Source organism: Anabrus simplex, unplaced genomic scaffold (genome assembly GCF_040414725.1).
Source record: "Anabrus simplex isolate iqAnaSimp1 unplaced genomic scaffold, ASM4041472v1 ctg00000732.1, whole genome shotgun sequence".
Lineage (NCBI taxonomy): Eukaryota > Metazoa > Arthropoda > Insecta > Orthoptera > Tettigoniidae > Anabrus > Anabrus simplex.
The window spans coordinates 18,039-25,000 of NW_027130109.1; positions in this window are offsets into that span (position 1 = coordinate 18,039).

A 6,962-nucleotide genomic window follows, 5' to 3' on the forward strand; every position below is an offset into this window, starting at 1 on the left:
TTATGGCGCACCCTACTACGGACCTTTAGCAATGGGGGCCGGCCCGAATTATTTATGGAAGGTCTGATGATGATTTTTTTTTTTTTTCCACCATCTCTTTCTCTCTCTGCCGGGGCCGGCCAAGAGTGCTTTATGGACGGTTTAAGACATGACTATGGATGCAAATGCTCATTTTCCTCCGTGCACCTGGTGATTGAAAACGTGCATCTGGTAACCCAAAAATTATAAAACGGTTTTAAATACTTTTACCCGTCATTCTATTGATATAGCCCGCTAGGGGAGTGCCCCACTACGGCCCTCTCTCTGTCAGGGCCGTCCTTGGGTGCTTTTTAGACACTTTAAGAAATCACGATGGATGCAGATTGCTATTAATCCTCCGTGCAACTGGTGATTGAAAACGTGCATCTGGTAACCCAAAATTTCAAATATGGTTCAAAATGAATTTAAAGGCACCCCTCTCATTGTTCCCCGCTATGGGAGCACCCCACTAAGGCCCTGTCTCGGTCGGGGCCGACCTGAGTGCTTTATAGACACTTTAAGAAATCGCGATGGATGCAGATTGCTATTAATCCTCCGTGCAACTGGTGATTGAAAATGTGCAACTGGTGATTGAAAACGTGCACCTGGTCACCCAAAACACGGTTCTCTATGCGGTTAGCGGTGTTCCATCTATTCATGTCCGCTTATGGCGCACCCTACTACGGACCTTTAGCAATGGGGGCCGGCCCGAATTATTTATGGAAGGTCTGATGATGATTTTTTTTTTTTTTCCACCATCTCTTTCTCTCTCTGCCGGGGCCGGCCAAGAGTGCTTTATGGACGGTTTAAGACATGACTATGGATGCAAATGCTCATTTTCCTCCGTGCACCTGGTGATTGAAAACGTGCATCTGGTAACCCAAAAATTATAAAACGGTTTTAAATACTTTTACCCGTCATTCTATTGATATAGCCCGCTAGGGGAGTGCCCCACTACGGCCCTCTCTCTGTCAGGGCCGTCCTTGGGTGCTTTTTAGACACTTTAAGAAATCACGATGGATGCAGATTGCTATTAATCCTCCGTGCAACTGGTGATTGAAAACGTGCATCTGGTAACCCAAAATTTCAAATATGGTTCAAAATGAATTTAAAGGCACCCCTCTCATTGTTCCCCGCTATGGGAGCACCCCACTAAGGCCCTGTCTCGGTCGGGGCCGACCTGAGTGCTTTATAGACACTTTAAGAAATCGCGATGGATGCAGATTGCTATTAATCCTCCGTGCAACTGGTGATTGAAAATGTGCAACTGGTGATTGAAAACGTGCACCTGGTCACCCAAAACACGGTTCTCTATGCGGTTAGCGGTGTTCCATCTATTCATGTCCGCTTATGGCGCACCCTACTACGGACCTTTAGCAATGGGGGCCGGCCCGAATTATTTATGGAAGGTCTGATGATGATTTTTTTTTTTTTTCCACCATCTCTTTCTCTCTCTGCCGGGGCCGGCCAAGAGTGCTTTATGGACGGTTTAAGACATGACTATGGATGCAAATGCTCATTTTCCTCCGTGCACCTGGTGATTGAAAACGTGCATCTGGTAACCCAAAAATTATAAAACGGTTTTAAATACTTTTACCCGTCATTCTATTGATATAGCCCGCTAGGGGAGTGCCCCACTACGGCCCTCTCTCTGTCAGGGCCGTCCTTGGGTGCTTTTTAGACACTTTAAGAAATCACGATGGATGCAGATTGCTATTAATCCTCCGTGCAACTGGTGATTGAAAACGTGCATCTGGTAACCCAAAATTTCAAATATGGTTCAAAATGAATTTAAAGGCACCCCTCTCATTGTTCCCCGCTATGGGAGCACCCCACTAAGGCCCTGTCTCGGTCGGGGCCGACCTGAGTGCTTTATAGACACTTTAAGAAATCGCGATGGATGCAGATTGCTATTAATCCTCCGTGCAACTGGTGATTGAAAATGTGCAACTGGTGATTGAAAACGTGCACCTGGTCACCCAAAACACGGTTCTCTATGCGGTTAGCGGTGTTCCATCTATTCATGTCCGCTTATGGCGCACCCTACTACGGACCTTTAGCAATGGGGGCCGGCCCGAATTATTTATGGAAGGTCTGATGATGATTTTTTTTTTTTTTCCACCATCTCTTTCTCTCTCTGCCGGGGCCGGCCAAGAGTGCTTTATGGACGGTTTAAGACATGACTATGGATGCAAATGCTCATTTTCCTCCGTGCACCTGGTGATTGAAAACGTGCATCTGGTAACCCAAAAATTATAAAACGGTTTTAAATACTTTTACCCGTCATTCTATTGATATAGCCCGCTAGGGGAGTGCCCCACTACGGCCCTCTCTCTGTCAGGGCCGTCCTTGGGTGCTTTTTAGACACTTTAAGAAATCACGATGGATGCAGATTGCTATTAATCCTCCGTGCAACTGGTGATTGAAAACGTGCATCTGGTAACCCAAAATTTCAAATATGGTTCAAAATGAATTTAAAGGCACCCCTCTCATTGTTCCCCGCTATGGGAGCACCCCACTAAGGCCCTGTCTCGGTCGGGGCCGACCTGAGTGCTTTATAGACACTTTAAGAAATCGCGATGGATGCAGATTGCTATTAATCCTCCGTGCAACTGGTGATTGAAAATGTGCAACTGGTGATTGAAAACGTGCACCTGGTCACCCAAAACACGGTTCTCTATGCGGTTAGCGGTGTTCCATCTATTCATGTCCGCTTATGGCGCACCCTACTACGGACCTTTAGCAATGGGGGCCGGCCCGAATTATTTATGGAAGGTCTGATGATGATTTTTTTTTTTTTTCCACCATCTCTTTCTCTCTCTGCCGGGGCCGGCCAAGAGTGCTTTATGGACGGTTTAAGACATGACTATGGATGCAAATGCTCATTTTCCTCCGTGCACCTGGTGATTGAAAACGTGCATCTGGTAACCCAAAAATTATAAAACGGTTTTAAATACTTTTACCCGTCATTCTATTGATATAGCCCGCTAGGGGAGTGCCCCACTACGGCCCTCTCTCTGTCAGGGCCGTCCTTGGGTGCTTTTTAGACACTTTAAGAAATCACGATGGATGCAGATTGCTATTAATCCTCCGTGCAACTGGTGATTGAAAACGTGCATCTGGTAACCCAAAATTTCAAATATGGTTCAAAATGAATTTAAAGGCACCCCTCTCATTGTTCCCCGCTATGGGAGCACCCCACTAAGGCCCTGTCTCGGTCGGGGCCGACCTGAGTGCTTTATAGACACTTTAAGAAATCGCGATGGATGCAGATTGCTATTAATCCTCCGTGCAACTGGTGATTGAAAATGTGCAACTGGTGATTGAAAACGTGCACCTGGTCACCCAAAACACGGTTCTCTATGCGGTTAGCGGTGTTCCATCTATTCATGTCCGCTTATGGCGCACCCTACTACGGACCTTTAGCAATGGGGGCCGGCCCGAATTATTTATGGAAGGTCTGATGATGATTTTTTTTTTTTTTCCACCATCTCTTTCTCTCTCTGCCGGGGCCGGCCAAGAGTGCTTTATGGACGGTTTAAGACATGACTATGGATGCAAATGCTCATTTTCCTCCGTGCACCTGGTGATTGAAAACGTGCATCTGGTAACCCAAAAATTATAAAACGGTTTTAAATACTTTTACCCGTCATTCTATTGATATAGCCCGCTAGGGGAGTGCCCCACTACGGCCCTCTCTCTGTCAGGGCCGTCCTTGGGTGCTTTTTAGACACTTTAAGAAATCACGATGGATGCAGATTGCTATTAATCCTCCGTGCAACTGGTGATTGAAAACGTGCATCTGGTAACCCAAAATTTCAAATATGGTTCAAAATGAATTTAAAGGCACCCCTCTCATTGTTCCCCGCTATGGGAGCACCCCACTAAGGCCCTGTCTCGGTCGGGGCCGACCTGAGTGCTTTATAGACACTTTAAGAAATCGCGATGGATGCAGATTGCTATTAATCCTCCGTGCAACTGGTGATTGAAAATGTGCAACTGGTGATTGAAAACGTGCACCTGGTCACCCAAAACACGGTTCTCTATGCGGTTAGCGGTGTTCCATCTATTCATGTCCGCTTATGGCGCACCCTACTACGGACCTTTAGCAATGGGGGCCGGCCCGAATTATTTATGGAAGGTCTGATGATGATTTTTTTTTTTTTTCCACCATCTCTTTCTCTCTCTGCCGGGGCCGGCCAAGAGTGCTTTATGGACGGTTTAAGACATGACTATGGATGCAAATGCTCATTTTCCTCCGTGCACCTGGTGATTGAAAACGTGCATCTGGTAACCCAAAAATTATAAAACGGTTTTAAATACTTTTACCCGTCATTCTATTGATATAGCCCGCTAGGGGAGTGCCCCACTACGGCCCTCTCTCTGTCAGGGCCGTCCTTGGGTGCTTTTTAGACACTTTAAGAAATCACGATGGATGCAGATTGCTATTAATCCTCCGTGCAACTGGTGATTGAAAACGTGCATCTGGTAACCCAAAATTTCAAATATGGTTCAAAATGAATTTAAAGGCACCCCTCTCATTGTTCCCCGCTATGGGAGCACCCCACTAAGGCCCTGTCTCGGTCGGGGCCGACCTGAGTGCTTTATAGACACTTTAAGAAATCGCGATGGATGCAGATTGTGATTGTTTTCCAAAAGACCCGTGTGCATCTGGTAACCCAAAAATTATAAAACTGTTTTAAATCATTTTACCGGTCATTCTATTGATATAGCCCGCTAGGGGAGTGCCCTACTACGGCCCTCTCTCGGTCAGGGCCGTCCTTCAGTGCTTTATATACAGTTTCATATATTACGATGGATGCAGATTGTGATTGTTTTCCAAAAGACCCGTGTGCATCTGGTAACCCAAAAATTAAAATATGGTTCAAAACCCGGGTAACACCACTCTATTTACGGACATGACAGTAGAGCTTACCCCCTGGAGCTATTGACCTCCAGGCTTGTAGGCCCTTACTCACCACCCGGGTATCACCCCTCTATTTCGGGGATGATACCAGCAGGGGACCCCCCCCACCTCCACAACCTCGCATACCAGGTGAACCAGGGCACCCACACTTAAGCACCCCTCCTCGGACATTAAAGCAGATAACCGCGCTGTTATGAACCGCGTGCACCTGGTCACCCAAATGGAACTTGTGCACCTGGTCACCCAAAAGGACCGGCGTGCACCTGGTCACCCAAAGGCCGGCGTGCACCTGGTCACCCAAAAGGACCATGTGCACCTGGTCACCCAAAGGCCGGCGTGCACCTGGTCACCCAAAAGGACCGTGTGCACCTGGTCACCCAAAGGCCGGCGTGCACCTGGTCACCCAAAGGACCATGTGCACCTGGTCACCCAAAAGGACCATGTGCACCTGGTCACCCAAAGGCCGGCGTGCACCTGGTCACCCAAAGGCCGGCGTGCACCTGGTCACCCAAAGGACCATGTGCACCTGGTCACCCAAAAGGACCATGTGCACCTGGTCACCCAAAGGACCATGTGCACCTGGTCACCCAAAGGACCATGTGCACCTGGTCACCCAAAAGAACCGTGTGCACCTGGTCACCCAAAGGACCATGTGCACCTGGTCACCCAAAGGCCGGCGTGCACCTGGTCACCCAAAGGACCATGTGCACCTGGTCACCCAAAGGACCATGTGCACCTGGTCACCCAAAGGCCGGCGTGCACCTGGTCACCCAAAAGGACCATGTGCACCTGGTCACCCAAAGGCCGGCGTGCACCTGGTCACCCAAAAGGACCGTGTGCACCTGGTCACCCAAAGGCCGGCGTGCACCTGGTCACCCAAAGGACCATGTGCACCTGGTCACCCAAAAGGACCATGTGCACCTGGTCACCCAAAGGCCGGCGTGCACCTGGTCACCCAAAGGACCATGTGCACCTGGTCACCCAAAAGGACCATGTGCACCTGGTCACCCAAAGGCCGGCGTGCACCTGGTCACCCAAAGGACCATGTGCACCTGGTCACCCAAAAGGACCATGTGCACCTGGTCACCCAAAGGCCGGCGTGCACCTGGTCACCCAAATGGAACTTGTGCACCTGGTCACCCAAAAGCCGGCGTGCACCTGGTCACCCAAATGGAACTTGTGCACCTGGTCACCCAAAAGCCGGCGTGCACCTGGTCACCCAAATGGAACTTGTGCACCTGGTCACCCAAAAGCCGGCGTGCACCTGGTCACCCAAATGGAACTTGTGCACCTGGTCACCCAAAAGACCGGCGTGCACCTGGTCACCCAAAAGCCGGCGTGCACCTGGTCACCCAAATGGAACTTGTGCACCTGGTCACCCAAAAATTATAAAACTGTCCAAAATGCATTTACCGGTCATTTTATTTATATAGCCCGCTAGGGGAGTAGCCCACTACGGCCCTCTCTTGGTCGGGGCCGTCCTTAGTGCTTTATGGACACTTTAAGATATTACGATGGATGCAGATTGTGATTGTTTTGCAAAAGACCCGTGTGCATCTGGTAACCCAAAAATTATAAAACTGTTCAAAATGCATTTAAAGCTATACCTGACCTTCATGCCCGCCAGGGGAGTAGCCCACTACGGCCCTCTCTCAGTGGGGGCCCTATTTGAGTGCTTTATGGACGGTTTAAAATATCACGATGGATGCAGATTGCTATTAATCCTCCGTGCACCTGGTGATTGAAAACGTGCATCTGGTAACCCAAAAATTAAAATATGGACCGCGGGTGAATGGAGGGAGTAACTATGACTCTCTTAAGGTAGCCAACTGCTTGATGAGCATATACATCCGTGCAACTGGTGATTTGAAATGTGCATCTGGTAACCCAAAATAGATGGTAAATAAATCACAGAAATTGCACTATGTCCATCTCTGTGAATGAGAGTACACATACAGGCATAAAGGCCCTAACTCCCTATCAAGGAACAGGCCTCTCTCTCCTGGCATGAGAGAAC